This window comes from Aquarana catesbeiana, linkage group LG10 (genome assembly GCF_042186555.1).
Source record: "Aquarana catesbeiana isolate 2022-GZ linkage group LG10, ASM4218655v1, whole genome shotgun sequence".
NCBI classification, from domain to species: domain Eukaryota; kingdom Metazoa; phylum Chordata; class Amphibia; order Anura; family Ranidae; genus Aquarana; species Aquarana catesbeiana.
In genome coordinates, this window is record NC_133333.1 from 138694266 (window position 1) to 138713878 (window position 19613).

At 43.4% G+C, this 19613-nt stretch overlaps 1 protein-coding gene across 6 annotated transcripts in view; it reads left to right on the plus strand.

Annotated features, from left to right (window-relative positions):
- Nucleotides 1-19613, plus strand: part of LOC141110921 (sulfotransferase 2B1-like) — a 224707-nt gene that overhangs the window by 66208 nt on the left and 138886 nt on the right. The window lies entirely within an intron of this gene.

A 19613-nucleotide genomic window follows, 5' to 3' on the forward strand; every position in this document is an offset into this window, starting at 1 on the left:
GTAAGTTTAAAAAAAAAATGTCACTGCAAATGTTTTCATTATTAATAAAGGACTGGGAAAATGTGAAAATAGTTTTCAGGGTGGAACTCCGCTTTAACAACTTCAGCCCCGGAAGAATTTCCCCCCTTCCTGACCAGCCCATTTTTTGCAATACGGCACTGTGGCGCTTTAACTGACAATTGGGCAGTCGTGAGACATTGTACCCAAACAAAATTTATATAATTTTTTCCCCACAAATAGAGCTTTCTTTTGTTGGTATTTGCTCATCTCTGCGTTTTTCATTTCTTTGCGCTATAAACAAAAAAAGAGTGACGATTTTGAAAAAAACACAATATTTTGTACCTTTTGCTATAATAAATATCCCCCCAAAAAATAAAAAAATAAAAATTTCTTCATCAGTTTAGGCCGATAAGTATTCTTCTACATATTTTCGACAAAAAAAAAACACAATAAGCGTACATTGATTGGTTTGTGCAAAAGTTATAGCGTCTACAAAATAGGGGATAGATTTATGGCATTTTTATTATTATTTTTTTTTTTTTACTAGTAAATCTGATCTGATTACTGTATAAATGTCACTGGCAGGGAAGGGGTTGACACTAGGGGGCAATCAAGGGGTTAAATGTGTTCCCTGGATGTTTTCTAACTGTGGGGGGGGGGAATGTGGCTGACTAGCAGAGGTGAGAGATCGTTGTTCCTACTTATAGGAACACACGATCTGTCTCCTCTCCCCTGACAGAAGCGGGACTTGTGTGTTTACACATACAGATCCCAGTTCTCGCTCTGTCGCGGTTGCCCGGTGGTCATGGCGTCCAGCGGGCACGCGCGTCGCCTCAGGGGACACGCTGCAGGCACGCGCGCCTGCTACAGCATCTTAGAGAGCCGAGGTACAGCTACGACGGCAGTGCCATCTTGCTGCAGTATAACTGTGGCGGCTGGTCGGGAAGGGGTTAAGGAGCCCCCAGTCCCCAACAGACACAAATAGTAGACCACTCATGGAGAAAAGGATATAAATTGTGGATATTCTCTGTACATAGCCTTTCGTTAACGTCAGGGTCTAAGATATCATTAGCATTTAAAATGTTTCCTGTTCATTCCTGCCACCAGCTGCTCAGCAGGGACCAGCTGAGATTAAAACCATCTATTGGCAGGCTGATTGTACCCAAGTCGATTCATCGATCGACTTGGGTACAACCAGCATGTTGGATTTTTATGTGCAACTATGGCCAGAGGCTATAGCCGTTAGTTGTAATTACAGTGTTCTCTCAGCAGGGACGGCTTCCCATGCCCAGGGCCATCCTTTAGTGATTGTAAAGTCTTGTTTTTTTTTTTAAATAGTACTTATGTTATACTTACCTGCTCTGTGCAGGGGTTTTGCACAGAGCAGCCCGAATCCTCCTCTTCTCGGGCTTGCCCCCTCTCTCTTCTGATTGGCTAACTGAGTTTGACAGCCACGGGAGCCAATGGCGTGCTGCTGTGCCTCAGCCAATCAGGAGGGAGAGTCAGGGATAGTCGAGGGACTCGTGGACATCGCTGGACAGAGATGGGGCTCAGGTAAGTATTAGGGGGTAAAAGTGTATAGGTGTAGCGCTAAAGTGCTAGGGTTAATTGACACAACCCTACCATAAATGTGGAAAGGTATATAAAAATATCTTAATAAATCAAATAAGCAATCTAAATGAATAAACCAATATACATGACTTGTAAAAATACCACATGTGATATATAACATATATGTGACTAAAATTGAAAAGTAAAAATCAGTGCAAAGTATATAGTTATGAAAATCTCAGAAATCCACAATGTGTAGTAAGTAATTGCAGTCCAAAATAATATTGATAGATTGAAGATTTCTATCCCCACATAAATATCCAATGTAGCGGATGAAAATTAGAGACACCGGTGTGATTAAGCCACCACCGAAGTAGATGCAGGCTTACCGGATGGTTTGAACTCAGAAGAACATACGTTCTGTGAGTCAAACAGGCTTATGTTGTCAGCCGACAACGGGGATGGGACCTTGTGGATCCTCCGTAGTTGGAACCTGCGTTATCCTAGGCTTTCTTGGGAAATCCGTCTCTCCGGGCTCACAGAATTGTGGATAAGGGGGAGGATCTCCTTCACTAGATCCTCCCCCTTATCCACAATTCCGGGAGCCCGGAGGCGGGGCACTGCTACTGTCAGGTGCTGCTGACACTGTGCAGGGAAGGGGGTGAGCTGAGCTGATGTAAAGTCAATTTGGAGAGACGGATTTCCCATGAAAGCCTAGGATACCCCAGGTTCCAACTACGCAATGGCGTCCCTAGGGGGGGGTCAGAGGGGGCCCTGACCCCCCCCAACATTATGCTGTGCCCCACCATGTGCCCCCCCCCCACTTAAAAAAAACATTTTTTGTTTTTTACAAAAAGGCAATGTCTTTTTGTTTGCATTCGTAGCGGATGCACCACATCTTACTGGGGCCGCCGCTGGAGTAACACAGTCTCTATTGAGAGGTAGAGCGTTCCCAGTCAACTCCTGTGGGTGATTCCTCCCCCCTCCCTCTGCTCGCTGACACTGCATAATGCGAGCGCTCACACAACCACAGCCACTCAATCTGCTCCTTCCCCTGCATCCACATTGGCAGGGAGAAGAGCGAGTTGCAGGAAGGACTCCACCAGGACTCTCAGTTACTGAAAAAACAGAATGATTTCTCCCGTCCTTAGGACAGGAGAACCAGCCTGTAAATTCCAAGAGATGCCAGACCAGCGCTGTCAATAGCAGGGGCAGGACAGTGGCAGAACACCAGGGCCCGGTGGCAAGACAACCTTTGCAACCCTGATAGTTCTCCCACTGCTTTGGACCCTTATATTTTCTTGGTATGCTGGTGACATATATCTCTTATAGTACAGTATACAGTAGGAAGGGAGCTCACTGCAGAACATGTGAAAGGGTCCGTTGTGGGATCATAGTAAAGGGCCCCAGGATATATAGATAGAGATAGATTTATATATAGATATAAATATATATATATATATATATATATGTAGATATATATATAGATAGATAGAGATATATATAGAGAGAGAGAGAGAAATGCATTATAGTTGCCCCCCTACTTTTGTCCCTGTCCCCCCATATGCCCCCCTAAATATGAAAGCTGAAGACGCCACTGCAACTACGGAGGATCCACAAGGTCCCATCCCCGTTGTCGGCTGACAACATAAGCCTGTTTGACTCACAGAACGTATGTTCAAACCATCCGGTAAGCCTGCATCTACCTCGGTGGTGGCTTAATCACACTGGTGTCTCTAATTTTCATCCCTTACATTGGATATTTATGTGGGGATAGAAATCTTCAATCTATCAATTTTATTTTGGACTGCAATTACTTACTACACATTGTGGATTTCTGAGATTTTCACGGACTTAACTATATACTTTGCACTGATTTTTACTTTTCAATTTTAGTCACATATATTATAAAACTAAAAGGTGTTTCACCAGGCCTGCAGAAACACCACTCAGCGCCAGGTCACTATGCTGATCCCAAGTGCAGATAAGTATAAAAAGATACTAATGAACATTCATAAGTGCATATATATGAATAAAATCCACTTTGCAGCTATGCAGAGAGGAAAAAGCATCAAAACAAGGAAAAAGAGCAGCCGTCTAAAACAGAATACATAAATATAAACACAGTATTTCAAATGATCTACAAATAGACTAAATTGTCACACTAGACAGCGCTAATGTTGAGCAGTTATCAACTAAACGTGCGGCCAACAACACATGCATAGGAAAATCCTGTAAAAGAAAGTCCCTTAGGAGAAAGTCCCTTGTAAAGAGCAGTGATGTAAAGTTCAGGGTGTAGTTCCAAAAAAATAGTCAGGTGATCATGAAAACATTCCTCAGCGTGCACCTTCCACCGATCACTACGAATTCCACCCAGTGCGACCACTCTCCCCCTAGGGGGTTAAACTCACCAAAATTGGGAAGTAATAGAGCATTCAGAATATTAATCCATGCCAGCAACTTGTTGTTAACATCACTCATGAAGGGTCACGGATGTTCAGGGCTCATAATAAGTCAAAAAGCAGAAAGAGAAGCGCACATAGCGTAATCCTGTTTATTGACTGTATTCCCTTCCACATATAAAAACAGCACCCCCCTTCAATAAATACACGTACATCAATTTTCTTAAAAAACGAGCAATCAAGCAAGCAGGTAGTGAGAGTGTGTCTACTTCACCATGAGACACCAGCGCCGCTACACAGGAGACGTTGATCACTTCCTGGTTATGCAGTTGGCTCAGGTGGAGCGCACACGTCACTTCCTACGTCGCGTAAGCCACGCACTGACGCGTTTTGTCATATCCTGACTTCGGCAGAGAGGGCATGGCTACACGACGCACTCATCGGCTTAAATATCCCTTTACAACCCGCCTAGCCAATCACAGCGCAACAAGGGTGCCGGCGGGTGCACGTCGCCAGCCCCAGTCCACACTGACGGCTTGTAACAGGAGGGGAAAAGGGACAAAAAGACTCTGCACATATTATACAAGCATAGAATTAAACGGAAAAGAATCGGATATAAACAAACTTGGAATAAGTGAATTTACATCCCCGTCAATCACATGAGCCAGTCCCAAGATATACACATCACTATACACCGTCGCTACACAGCAATAGATACTACCCATAAAACGCACTGTGGGTTACATTCTAGCCTGGCGCGCTTTACCATTATGCTAGCAGATCTGCAAAAAGACTTACTTCAAATTAATGTGTACAATTTAAGGACACCATTGCTCACCATGTTCTTATTGATATAGATACTAAGCCATAGAAAGACATTTGTACTCACAAAAATACACATGCACATAGTTAAGAAACCGTGAGATATCTCAATAAATAAAAGAGGAGAGCACTGATGCACACCACATTATCACTGCTGCACAGTGTCCTCTCACAAAAATCATTGAGGTCACGTAGCTATATGCTAATCTCAATACCTCAACTTCAAACAGGAGATATAATTAAAGGAAAACGGAGGAAACTAAAAATTACATATAAATATATGAGCAAAGTTTATCCATATCCAATTGATATGATAAGATAAATTAAAAAGATAAAAAAGTATCAGTATTAGAGGCATTACTACAAGGAAAGCAACAAAGATATGGGAAATGATCCCAAACATTAGATAGTACATAAATCATACTACTAGAGGCATAAATGCCAAACAAGAAATAAAATCAGAGGAGTGACACCAGACTAAAAGTAGAGCAACAGGTAATGAACAAATGAGGCAAAACCTTAATCGCAGATATTAATAATCGCTTATGAAGCAGTTAATATCGAGATCAGCGTTTAATCCCCTTGGCGATAAAGTATCTGCCAAGAAGATCCACTGGGTCTCTTTTCTAGACAGATCTCGAACTAGGTTAGAACCAGTCCATTTTGGCTTCAAATGATCCACACCCCAAAATTTGAGGCCCGATGGATCTTGGTTATGTTTTAACTTGAAATGAAGTGGACTGGGGCTGGCGACGTGCACCCGCCGGCACCCTTGTTGCGCTGTGATTGGCTAAGCGGGTTGTAAAGGGATATTTAAGCCGATGAGTGCGTCGTGTAGCCACGCCCTCTGTCGAAGTCAGGATATGACAAAACGCGTCAGGCGTGGCTTACGCGACGTAGGAAGTGACGTGTGCGCTCCACCTGAGCCAACTGCATAACCAGGAAGTGATCAACGTCTCCTGTGTAGCGGCGCTGGCGTCTCATGGTGAAGTAGACACACTCTCACTACCTGCTTGCTTGATTGATTGCTCGTTTTTTAAGAAAATTGATGTACGTGTATTTATTGAAGGGGGGGTGCTGTTTTTATATGTGGAAGGGAATACAGTCAATAAACAGGATTACGCTATGTGCGCTTCTCTTTCTGCTTTTTTACTTATTATGAGCCCTGAACATCCGTGACCCTTCATGAGTGATGTTAACAACAAGTTGCTGGCATGGATTAATATTCTGAATGCTCTATTACTTCCCAATTTTGGTGAGTTTAACCCCCTAGGGGGAGAGTGGTCGCACTGGGTGGAATTCGTAGTGATCGGTGGAAGGTGCACGCTGAGGAATGTTTTCATGATCACCTGACTATTTTTTTTGGAACTACACCCTGAACTTTACATCACTGCTCTTTACAAGGGACTTTCTCCTAAGGGACTTTCTTTTACAGGATTTTCCTATGCATGTGTTGTTGGCCGCATGTTTAGTTGATAACTGCTCAACATTAGCGCTGTCTAGTGTGACAATTTAGTCTATTTGTAGATCATTTGAAACACTGTGTTTATATTTAGTCACATATATGTTATATATCACGTGGTATTTTTACAAGTCATGTATATTGGTTTATCCATTTAGATTGCTTATTTGATTTATTAAGATATTTTTATATACTTTCCACATTTATGGTAGGGTTGTGTCAATTTACCCTAGCACTTTAGCGCTACACCTATACACCTTTATGATTATAACAAAAATTTTTGTTTGTTGTGTTAGCTGCTATTATTAATTCAGGCAGCGCGGAGTACTTTATTACACTATATTAAGTATTAGGGGGTGTTGGGTTGGCTGCTACACGCCGAAGGTTTTTATCTTAATGCGTAGAATGCATTAAGATAAAAAAACTTCTGCCTTTACAACGCCTTTAATAGCAGCATTGGTCCCTTGGCAAAGTAATGCACTGAGGGCCCCTACAAGGCTGCCCTAATTTGCGCACCTTCTCTCAAGAATTAAAGTATAAATAGTTGATAGATTAATTAGATTTGTTATTAGATTATTAGTTTATTGCATTTTACTGCAGCATGCCGAAGCGCAGCCATATGCTATGCTTGCAATGAGAATGGGACTCATAGGAAGCAATTGTTTACTGAGTGTCACTGAGGTGACAGACATTTTACATTGCAGTAACATCTGTCACGGTATATAGTGTAAGGCTACATTCACACCACATCTAGGGCTGGTGCGAATTGTAGGGGCGGTTCCTCTTGCAGCTGTCAGCGGTTGTCAGCGGGTAGGTGCAGCCTCCAGCTCTGTTAACTATAATGACAGGTCACCGGCAGCTGCGCCCATTTGTGGTACTCTGCGCAGCCAGCGATTACCTGTGCTGGACACAGACAAAGTGCATGCAGCAGAGAACACTGCAGGTAATCGCTGGCTGTGCAGAGAGCTGCAAATAGGTGGGGCCACCAGTGACCTGCCTTATAGTGAACAGGGCCAGCAGCTACACCTGCCCACTGACAGCCACAGGAGGAAATACAATGCGCACCGGTCCTAATCGCTGGTGTGAATGTAGCCTTAGCCCTCAATCAGAGACTCAGTGCAGCAGAAGGAGGGCCACCTGCAAATGTCAAGGTGGGGAGTCAGTTCAGACACATTCACCAATTATCCAGCCAGGATCTAGCACTATGCACCTGCTGGTAGTGTTTGTGTTCTCCAATTTAGAATCTGACCTTCACACCTGCACATACACACAGGAAGTCCTTTCACAGTGCTGTATGTGTGCACATCAGGGGGTGGAGTATAGGCGGGCTGCCATGGCAGGCAAAGCATTGATAGAATGGATCATGAGAAGGTGGAGCAGAATCAATGGCCTATTTAACACACTGTGTTGTGCACTCCTACTCCTACTCCTGTGTCCCTCAATATCTCACTCGCAGGATTTGTGCGAGTGAGTAACAGGATCGGCACAGCACAGTGACAGTCCTATGAACACACTCCTGGGTTCTTCCAGCTGGGCGGCAGGTCAAGCTGCAAAGACCAGCAATTGGCAATGATGACAACTTGGAGATTGCAGACAGCAGGTGCACACCACTGCTAACAAATTTACAGTTAGTTAATCTGTGTGTGCTATGCAGTGTACCATGCCACCCCAGCACTGCCAGCAGCTTCCCCCATAAATTTAAATAGGCCTGATGGGGCCCCACCACCATGCCACACAAAGCTCCACAGGAGGGATTCCCCCATCAACACTAACTGTGTTAAAGGGGGAATTGAGCAATTTTCTTTCCTGAAGCCCATGGTTGCAAGAAATAAAATCGCATCATCTATGGCCTGCCTTACTTTTCAAAGGAAGAAGCTATAAAGTGGACACACATAAAATCAATATATAATTGCTTTAAACACTATAATGTTCACAGCCGACAAGCCACAGATTGCTACCAGTTGCTTTGTCTGACACAGCTTGATAAGTATAGCGTTGTGGGTCAATTTTTCGTTACTTATTAAAATATATATTTTTTGGAAAATATGTTTGTTAAAGAGGAAGTAAACTTCCTCTGCAGACATTGACCTATAGATAAGCCTATAATAAGGCTTACCTATAGGTAGTGCACGGTTAGGAGATATTTACATTACATGCTGCCAGTAACATCACATGCGCATACGCTCTGAAGGAATGGCCACGGGTGCCGTTCCTTCCAAGCCATGTGCCATGAACGGTGGCTCCCATACGCGGAGTGACAGCATCGTGGCTCTGGCTACTCACAGCGACAGAGCCCTCGAACCCGGAAGAAACTCCAGGAAAGATGTCAGCTGTATCAGCGGTGCGCAGGCGCCACTGGAGGGCTTCATTCTAAGGTAAGTATTTCATAATGAGCTAGTATACGATGCATACTAGCTCATTATGCCTTTGTCTTATAGGTTTCTTTTTTTTTTTTTTTTCTTTTTTTTTTTTAAAGAGTTTACAACCTCTTAAATTATTGTTATTCTAAAAGTAGCAGTGTAACTCGAGATATAGCAGTATAGCAGTAGCAGCCCACTATGGGGCCCTAGGGTGGGAAGGGAGCACAACCAGGGAGGTTGTCTCAGTTCCAGAAGAACTGAGATCAGATGCACAGGATCATGCTTTGGAAACAACCAGTTGATAGTCACAGGTCTTTGGTTTGGGGTTTATATACCTTTTTAATTTTTTTTGAAGAGAAGAAAAAAAAGTTACAGAAGAAGTTTTCACATATAGCAGTAACATATTGCATATATAAACCAGACAGGTAACTTATAATGTTAAACAGGGGGTGGGTGCAGTGCTAGTAACAGTATATATATCCAATAACAAAAAACAGGAATTGTAAAATCACTTTCCTAAGGGTGGGCCTGTGATACTGACGTCATCACATTTTGTCTCTTCGGAGATTGATGGTACAGCAAACAGTAGGCGGAGGAAGCCCAAGGAGACGCCGCTACTCTGATCCATTGTGTTACACCGCGCATATAAGATCTTTGTCCTGTAAGTGCAATCTATTTAAATTATTCTCTTAAATACTACACTATGGGCACATTCTTTGTTTATGTTTCTGAGTGACACTGAGCCAGCAGTTTGGGACATCCATATAGGTTTTTGGGAGACCGAATTCCCTGAGCTTGGTGAGACCGCTTTGGTGGTCATTTTTGCGGGTAAGAAGACTACATACTCACTTTGGGTGCAAAAGCCTTTTGGAGGAAGGGATCTTTTCTTTACGATTTCGTGTTAACATCTTGTCTCCACACCTGCATGGACATTTCTTAGTTCACCTTCCAATTCATTTGGGACTGTGTTTCAGTTTTACTTTTACTTCTTATTTTTTATTTTTTATTGTTATATTCTTTTGGGATTTTGCCTTTGTCGTTTTTATAGATTTTTTTCATCCATGCTTTTGTGAATTTTCTTCATTTATTTATTTATTAATATATACTGAGTTAACTCATATGAGCACTTTTTTAGGTTTCACACAATTAATTTTTGGTGTTTACTATCAATCAATTTTAGTATGTCAGCACATTATTTTGTTGCTATTAGCGTTCACCATCATTAAATTGAGTTTGACACTAACATAGATATAATTTTTATGCAGTTTTCCAATTTTAATGTATTTGAACTCTGCCTTAGTTTTTCACTTTTAATTTCGGGTTTTTCACCATTTCTGAATATTTGAAAGTAATTTTACAATTCCTGTTTTTTTATCATTGGATATATACACTGTTACTAGCACTGCACCCACCCCCTGTTTTTCACTGATTTGAGTTTTGCATTTAGGACTTCTGGTGCAGGCAGCTTTTCTATTTGATTTATTTCAAACATTTTATTTTTATACTTCTAGCACAGTGTTAACCGTTTAGGTTCTTTTATTTAACTTATAATGTTAAGTTGATAATACTTTTTGTATAGAGCACATCATTCAGTAACATCAACAGAAATCACTGGATTGTTATTATATTTCCAGAAAGGCCACTAAAAAGATACTAATTTCTTGTTTTGTTTAAATTTAAAAATAACAAACATGTTATACTTACCTGCTCTGTGCAGTGGTTTTGCACAGAGCAGCCCAGATCCTTCTCTTCTTGGGTCCCTCTTCAGCCCTCCTGGCCCCTCTCCCCTACCCAGTGCCCCCCACAGCAAGCAGCTTACTGATTTTGATTGAGAACTTCGCTGCTGTCTCAGCCAATCAGGAAGGAGAGTCCTGGCCAGCCGAGTCTCTTGTGCAACATTGCTGGATCGAGATGGGCTCAGGTAAGTATTAAGGGGTTGAGGTGAGCTGCTGCACACAGATGTTTTTTTTTCTTAATGCATAGAATGCATTAAGATAGATAAACCTTCTGCCTTTACAACCACTTTAAGGTGTTGGCCAGATGTTCCAAGTATCAACATTTTGTATGAATGTGATTGGATTGCCAAGCACTCTTCATATCCTTTATCTAAATTAACCTGGAGTTTAACATCAGTAACCTTAGCCATCCAGTTCCGTCTCCATTTGCACATAATAAATAATCTTGCAGCAGAAAATATGTGCATGACTACGGTCCTATATTTGTGTGGGAACTTATCAATTCCCAAACTAAGGATGGCCAGGGCTGGGGTGGGAGCCATTAGACACCCTGTTATGTCTGAGAATGTTTTATTCCAAAAGCTGCAAATTTGTGGGCACTCCCGCAAGGCATGAAGTAGAGACCCAATTTGATTGCAACCACACCAGCATTTATTATCATCTTGGTTAGCAAACTTTACTAGTTAGACTAGAGTAAGTTACCAAATGTGGTGGATCTTTTGGGCTACTTCCCAATGATTAGTACATTTAATAGAGGTAGAATTATACAGTAATAGATGGCCCGTCACCATTGATCATTTGTAAATGACATGTTTAGTTCTTGTTCCTTCCCCTTTGTGGAGAGCAGAACACTTGACTATTATATCTTTAGATTGTAAGAGGTTGTATTATGATTCCCTCTGTGACAGGTGAATCAGACATGCAGAATGACCAAGTCTTTTTGTGTATGTATAGAGAAGGGATAGAGTTTTCCTTTAAATAGGATGACATTTGTCTGTAGCCAAATAGGCCTTGAGATGGTATTGTGTGGGCACTTGACAGGTCTGCAAAAGGGGGGAGTAAGTTGTGTTGTAGTATATTTGCAAGAGATGTGGATTTTACTGCTTTCCAAGGGATGAGGGAAAACTGGGGTAAAATAAAGTTAAATACCTCAAGGGAGACACGAGTCATTGTAGCGTTGGGGGCACTGCAGCTTTAATTGTTGGGTGAGTTGTCTTGAAGCATGTGTTGAAGATGTAATGGGCATATAGAAGGTGTATTTAAATCTCCCTTAGAGACAAAGGGGGTTATTTACTAATGGAAAATCCACTTTGCACTGCAAGTGCACTTGAAAGTAAAGTCGCTGTAGATCCGAGGGGGACATGCAAGGAACATAAAAAACAGCATATTAGCTTGCACATGATTGGATGATAAAATCAGCAGAGCTTACCCTCATTTCAGATCTACCCCTTAGATTTAAAACGACTGCACTTCCAAGTGCACTTGCAGTGCAAAGTGGATTTGCCTTTCGTAAATAACCCCCAAAGTTCTGTTCAATGTCTCACCGTTGTTTGCTACATACGGGGTTAAGCCAGTGTTTAAAGAGTAACTCCACATTTGTTGAGAAAAAACTTTCCCCTCTGGATGATCTATGTACATTGCAAGGATTGTAACAAACTTTGTTGCAGATTCCTACCTTTTGTTATTCTTAAGAAATCTCTGTGTGTTTGTCTATGCCTGTGTGCTCAGTGAGTCTAATTGGAGTGGTTTCATAATCATCAATCAGCTGTAGCACCTGCAGGACTCTAATGAGGAAAATTGCAGGGTCAGCATCCCTTTAGATGTGATTTCCTATTGGGAGTATGACATTTTTGTTGCAGGGGATGCCTGAATTCTCACTTGCATCTTAGTGCAGACTTCTGGGAAAATCAGTGAGCCAATCACACAAGCAGGAAATTACATATCTGGGGAGCGTTCTGTACACATTCTGCATACAGGACACCTCCAGGTAGCCTCCAGGTTGCATTTTACAGAAAATTACAGAGCTGCAGATTTAAAAGAAAAGGTAATCTTTAATAATATTCAATTACAATATGATTGTATGATAGAGGAAAAAGCGCGTGCAATAGAAGGATTTAATTACCAGATAAAGTACCATCATCCCAAATGTCTAATACAGAAAGGGGCAGGGGGTAGGGAACGGCCGCAGTTGGCTGCTCCTGTCGGCCAATATCTCAACCCCCCACAAGGAAACAGGAGGGGACTATTGCGGTACTGGATATAACTAAATATTAAATAAGAAAGGGTAGAAAAGGAAATGGTGGTTGGATAAAAATTCAATTTTAATAGAAAATATTATTAAAAAGGATTATTACAATATCACATATAGTTGTAGTTCAAAGCAGAGGCAGTATATACAACCATATGATTTACACCCAAAATTAATGATGGATACATAGATAGCTTGAATTCTCGACCGGTTTCGCGGTATTCACTGCTTCCTCAGGAGAGCAATATCTATAGTACAACATGAAATAAATTGTAATGAATACAAACAGATCAAAAGGTGTATGAAGAAGTAATTATTGCAGCAAAATCATTAAATCATACATTCAACAATTACATACAAATTATATACAATAAGGATAAGCTCACCCGTTCAGGGATTCTCCGTGGGTATGTAAGGCCCCATGTAGTTCCCCCTGCGGCGAACACAGGGGATAGCAAACAGCCTCTGGTGAATAAATTTTTGAATAATTGAAATATGTAGGTCACTGAATTAGGGGATCAAGAAAATCAAAAGGAAGAGTGGAATATAAGGGTGCCAGTGTTAAAGCTCTAAGATTTCCAAACAACCAGTGTGCAAAAAAAAAAAAAAAAAATGAAAAGAGATAATTGATAGTGATAGAGAGGGGAATACCAGGGGATAAGACGGGGAGGAAAAAGAAATGGGAAGGGAGGGGGGAGAGAGGGGAGGGGGAAAAGGAGGGGGGGGGGAGGGGGACAGGGGGGAAGAGGCAAGGGGGAGAAAGACAGTGAAGGGAAGGGAAAGGGGGGGGAGGGGGAAGAGGGGGGGGGGAAGGGAGGAGGAGGGAAAGGTAAGCGGAAGAGGGGGGCCAGTGGGTCAGTGAAAAAGGGGAGCAAACCAATAATTCCATCTGTGTAGGGAGTAGATTAGAACTGAAAAAAGTTGCACACAGGTATTGAGAGCTGGCACTCACCACTAAAACGTTAATTGATTAAAAGACGCATGAGCTGAGGAGGACAGCATAGCAGGGGATCATGTACCAAAGTTGGAAAGATCAAGCACTGTTGCAATAGCAATGAGAGCCCCCCAAGGCTGGAACCAGTGATGTATGTGGGGAAAGGGAGGTCACAGCAGCAACTGCAATCGAAATTAATATTCAAATTACCATCCATAAATATAGAAAGGAAGATTTGCCCACAAGTAACGAGCAATATACAAGTAACAAACTGGGGATAAAGTTTGCAGTCTTGTAGGTAATGTGGATTAACAATAGATACAGAGCAGTGCCGGGTTGGGGGGTACTAGTCCTGAGCAGAGGGAAAACCCTCTGGGTATGGACAAAAACAGAAGTACATTAATGCTACAAGTGGCGTTGCATAGGAAAGCCGTATTAGGTGAACTTAGTATAAAAAGAGGACACGATGTGCAGGAAGGGTCTGGCTGGGAAAAGGGAAAACAAAAGGGAACAGAAGTTACCCACAAGGTGATTCTCAAAAAGCGCAGCGTCAGGAGGCTGTAGGCTCTCATAGCGGCCGTGACCGGCCGCTATAAGAGCACCCCAACCCGGAAGTCAGGGACGGCGTGACGGAGGCGGTCCCTGACGTAACCGGGTCTGCTCACCCGCACTGCGCAGGCGCACCGTAGGTGCCACTGCGCAAGCGCGCGCTCCCGTCAAAGGGAATCAAACTCCCAGACATGGAGACACAAGCAGCCTGGGGGCTGCCAGGGTGAGCATGTGTCCGCCACAAGGAGAAAAAGCAAGGCGAAACAGAGGCCGACGGAGTCCAATAACGGGGGGGAGGTTATCCTTGAACAGCAATACAAATCACAACATAATAAAACATGGTGAATTAAAAGAAAAAAACATACAATGATTCTGTATATAGGCAACGGAATGTCAATAACCAACAACATTTAGGATTAAGCTTTAAGCAGAGAAGGCATCATATATAGTGGTAGAGCCCAATGGTGACAAGGGGCAGAGGGGGGGGGGGGAAGAAGGGAAGGAAGGGAGGGTGGGGGGGGAAAGGAGGGGAGGGAAAAAGGGGAGGGGAAGGGGGAAAAGGAACGCAAGGAAAGGAGGGAGAATGGAAATGACCTGGTGATAGGGAGGGGGGGGAAAGGGGGGGGGGGGAAGGGGGGAAGAGGGGTGGAGGAAACAGGGGGAGGGAGATGTGGACAGAAGGGGAGGGAGGGAAGGAGGGGGAAGGAGGGGGGAGGGGAAGGAAAGGGAGGAGAAAAACGGGGGGCGGGGGAAGGGAGGGGGGAGGGGAAAGGGAAAAACTGGAACAAGACCTCATAGGAAGGCCCTATAGGACACTGATTCGTTTAGGCCGGGGGGGATGGTGGCATTGAGTCGCTCGATCCACAGGGACTCCCTTTGAAGTATCGAGCGATCCCAATCGCCACCCCTGGGACTAGGTTGAACCACCTCCAGTACCAGAAATTTGGCCACAGTGTTATCGAATCTATGGTATAGGCCAATGTGTCGGCCGATAGTCGTTAATTTGCCGTTTTCTGAGTCATAGAGGTGGTCGCCAATTCTCTGTCTAAATTCCCGGATTGTTTTGCCCACATAAAAGGCTTTGCATACACAGTTCATAAGATAGATCACCCCTTTTGTACCACAATTGGCGAAGGTCCGTGGGACCAAAATCTCCCCATTGGGTAGAACCACAGTTCTACTTTCGTGGACCCAAGGGCACCGGGGACACTCCCCGCATTGAAATGTGCCATTGGGACCACTCCTCAAAGGTTTAGTGGGATTATAATGGCTGGCAGTTAACTGATCATGTAGTGACCGTGCTCTACGGAAGACCACTTCCGGTGTATGTCTAATATATTTGGTCAATGTGTGATGTTCAGCCAAAAGGTGCCAATGTTTGGTTAGAATATTACGAAGTACGTTGTGGTGTGCAGAATAGGTCGTGATAAATCTTACAGTTTCTGTGGGGGGAGAGGGTTTCCTGTCTTTGAAAAGTAGAGAAGTCCGGGAACGTCCCAAGGACTTATTGTATGCTTTACGCAAAATGGTAGAAGAGTAGCCTCGTTGTAAGAGGCGTTCGCGTAGTGCTTTAGCCTGACGTTTAAAGTCGTTGTCGTGTGTACAGTTCCTACGTAGACGTAGGTATTGGGCATAAGGTATGCTCCGTACCAGGGAATTAGGATGAGCACTGGTGGCGAACAACAAGGTATTCCCAGCAGTGGGTTTTCTGTAGAGGTCAGTGCCTAAAGTTCCGTCCGGTTGTTTGATAATTAGTAGATCTAGGAAGGGGATTTGCTCAATCTCGATTTTGAATGTAAATTTGAGATTTAGATCGTTGTTGTCAAGTTGACGTAAAAATTGTAAAAGTTTCTCCCTAGAACCCGTCCATACCATGAAAAGGTCATCGATAAAACGATACCATAGAAGGATATCGTTTAAAAATTCCATATATTGATCGTGGGCATGGATATGTCGCTCCCAGCAACCTAGATATAAATTGGCGTATGCTGGGGCGCATGACGTCCCCATTGCAACACCCTGTATTTGTAAAAACTATTGATCGTTAAAAGTAAAATAATTTTTGGTCAATATGAAATACAGTAGTGTTAGTACAAATTGGTTCAGGGGCCAGGTCGTTGTGTCTTGTTCAGCTAAGAAGGATCCAGCCATCCGTACGCCCTGCTCGTGAGGGATACTCGAGTAAAGAGCCTCAATATCAACAGCCACGAGCAGGGCGTCCGGAGGGATCTGGATTCCCTCAAGGTGTTGCAATAGGTCGGTGGTGTCTCTGATATAGGACGGGAGGCTACGGACATGGGGCATTAGGAAAGCGTCAACAAATTTGCTCGCATTGTCTGTTAGGGAGCCTATCCCTGACACTATAGGTCTTCCCGGAGGGATATGCACATCTTTATGGGTCTTAGGTAGGGAGTAAAAGGTGGGGGTACGGGGAAATTTGGGGACCAGGAAATCCAAGGTGTCTTTGTCAATGAGGCCTGTGATATAGGCCTCAGTGCAAAGAGCCCGGAGTTCCTGTGCAAAGGAAGATATTTGTGTAGCGGGAATGGGTTTATACCAATGTTTGTTGTTGAGTATAGCAAGGCACATAGATTGGTATTGGTAATTGGTCATAAGGACAATATTACCGCCCTTGTCCGATTGTTTAATCACGACATCAGAGTGTTGCTGCAGAGACCGAAGGGCTCGGATTTGACTAGGATCAAGGTTTGAGGGAAAGTCAGGCCATTTTTGTTTCTTGAGGTCACTAATTGTAGCTCAAAGGAAGGCCCATATCTCGGGGCAGGTATTAAGATCGGGAAACCTACGAGATCGTAGGCGAAAGGGCTTGGGCAGAGATGTTTGTTTAAGGATAGCTGAAGGACCAGACATATTAGGTGCAGGGAGAATGGATGAAATTGTCCCTGTTACAGATTCATTTGAAGGGACATCGTCGGGACCCCCGCAATCTTGTGAGGGTGCGGGGTCTCCGGTGTCACCTTCATCATACAGGAGCATCAGGTCGCGGAGCGCCCTGAACTCCTCCATAGAGAAGCCTTTGGTACGCTCCGCGAGCTCACGCTCCAATCCTAAGTTAATGCGATCCTTATCATAGATAAACTTAAAGGTTAAGTTACGTGCAAAAAGGTACAGGTCCTTAATTGTTTCAGTAACCTTCAGTGCATCAAGAGGACAGAAACCCAGACCTAACTGTAACAGCGAGATTTCCTCGCTATTGAATGTGTAGGGCAGTGGTTCTCAACTCCGGTCCTCAGGACCCACTAACAGGCCAGGTTTGCAAGATAACTGAAATACATCACAGGTGATATAATTTGCTGCTTAGTGATTGCAGTATTCTAGTCTGCATCTCCCCAAGGTAATACTTAAAATCTGGCCTGTTGGTGGGTCCTGAGGACTGGAGTTGAGAACCACTGGTGTAGGGGGTAAGATTTATGACATTACTGTCGGTGTGACATGGAGGGGAGGGTTTTGTTGAGACAGTGGAGGTTTTAGGACGTAGGCATCTAAATTGCTCTGTTGTTTTTTCAGATCTAAAAAAATAGCATCCTCATTAATTTTCGTATATTTATTTGTCATTGAAACCGAATTTAAGATTTTGGGAATAGTGCCGCGCAATGTGGAGTGACCAGTGGCCCCTTCTAGGGGGGTATTAGTATCGTGTGAAGTTTGTGTAGGGGGTGCCTGTGTGGATCTAGGGCCTTTTGGGCCTTTTTTATCTTTTTTAGAGTTCGTTGCTGGGGTGTTACCCCCAAAGCGAAGTCTCTTACGTGAAAATTAAGTGCAGATGAAGTGTTGGGTTGAGTGATACTCAAAGAGGATACAGTGGAAGATAACGATGAATCTGATTCAATATCAGGAGCGAAGTTCCTATTGTTGGTACGAGGAGGGCCTCGTCTACCCCGGCCTCTCCCAGGCCAATGGTAGGCCAGGCCCTCAGTGAAGGCAGCTTTATCCTTCCCAAATTTAATCTGTTTCTTGATGATAATGTCTTTATTCATAATTTCCAAACGTTCTCTAAGTTCTTTCCACTTGGTTTTGAAAACCGTATTGTCAGTCAAATGAGAGTATTTGGTATTAAGTCGCTCGATGTCGTTATCAAGGAGAGTCATATCAAGGGTATATTGGGTAATAAGTAATCCAATTAATTCAAGGCTATTTTTTTTTTTTATTTATTTATGTATTTATTTATTTATTTATTTATTTTTTCTTTCTTTTTCCCTTTTTTCTTTCCCTTTTTCTTTCCCCTTTTTGTTTTTTAGCCACTTCAGTTACCTTGATCCAGAGACATCTTTCAGATTGATGGTCATATTTGTCTCTTGCCGAGTCACATCATTGTGGCCTTTCAGGCTTTTCTCTTGATTTATACATTCAGTATGTGAGTAATTCAAGGCTATTTTTAGTTAGGATATCTTCCCAGGTTTTCCTAAAGTCCGCTGAGGGATCTTTAAGGGTAGGGAAAATCTGACCCCTTAAACCCAAAGGGCAGACTTTTTCACTAACATACAGTTTGAAGTATTCAATGTGCCAGTGTAAGTGTGACTTACGTTTAAGAAGTTTGGACATTCGTGCAAAAAACGTTGAAATGTCATCATCAGTTTTGTGTTCGTTCAGACATGCAATTTTGAGGTTGGACATAAAGCCCATCCAATCTGTGCCTAGAACATCCATATTATGCCTGGCTGCCAGTGGCGACCCCTAAAATATGTTGTGATGACAGAATACAGAAACTAACCAATACGAATAACAATTCAAACAAACGTAAAAAGAATATATGAAGGCGCTACTGTACTAAAGGGGACGTGTCAATGGGTGTTGCTGTTCACCCAGGGGCACGGAGGAAATTATGGGTGTATTATCCACCCTGTGTATACTAGAGGATTGTATGATGTACGTCGGCAGAATGGCATGGGCAGGCATATGGGTGTACCTGTACGTCCCTGCATCCCATCGCAGGGCTCTTGTATGGAGCAAAGAAGTACTAGCGCCGCTATTCCTTCTGGTGAACTGGCAAGCATCAGCGGCCTAGTACACCCTGGTCTGTACATCCAGCACTGCAGTAACATGTGGTGACATGGCGAGTCCCATAAGTGCAGTTCAAGCTGGCGAGGTGGCAAGCACAAGTAGTGTCCCGCTGCCACCAAGAAGACAAAGACAGGCCCGTCGTGCCCATAGTGTCCTTCCTGCAGAATTCGCCAATCCTAAATGGGAGCCCACCACTTCTGCAGCACCCGTACTTCCCCCATTCACTGGCCAACCCGTCATTCAGGTGGAAACAGTTGATTTTATGTCACTTGGTTTTTCACCGAAGATCTCTATAGATCTATTGTGGACCAAAGCAATTTGTATGCTGGTCAATATATCGCCGCTAATCCCCAGTCCTCCCTTGCCAGAGACTGGGAAACCAATTACGGTTTCCGAATGTAAGACCTTTCTGGGCCTATCCCTTGACATGGGCATAACTAAAAAGAGTGAGTTGCGGTCATATTGGTCCACTGACCCAATTCACCATATGCCCGTGTTCCCTGCTTCCATGGCCAGGGCACGATACG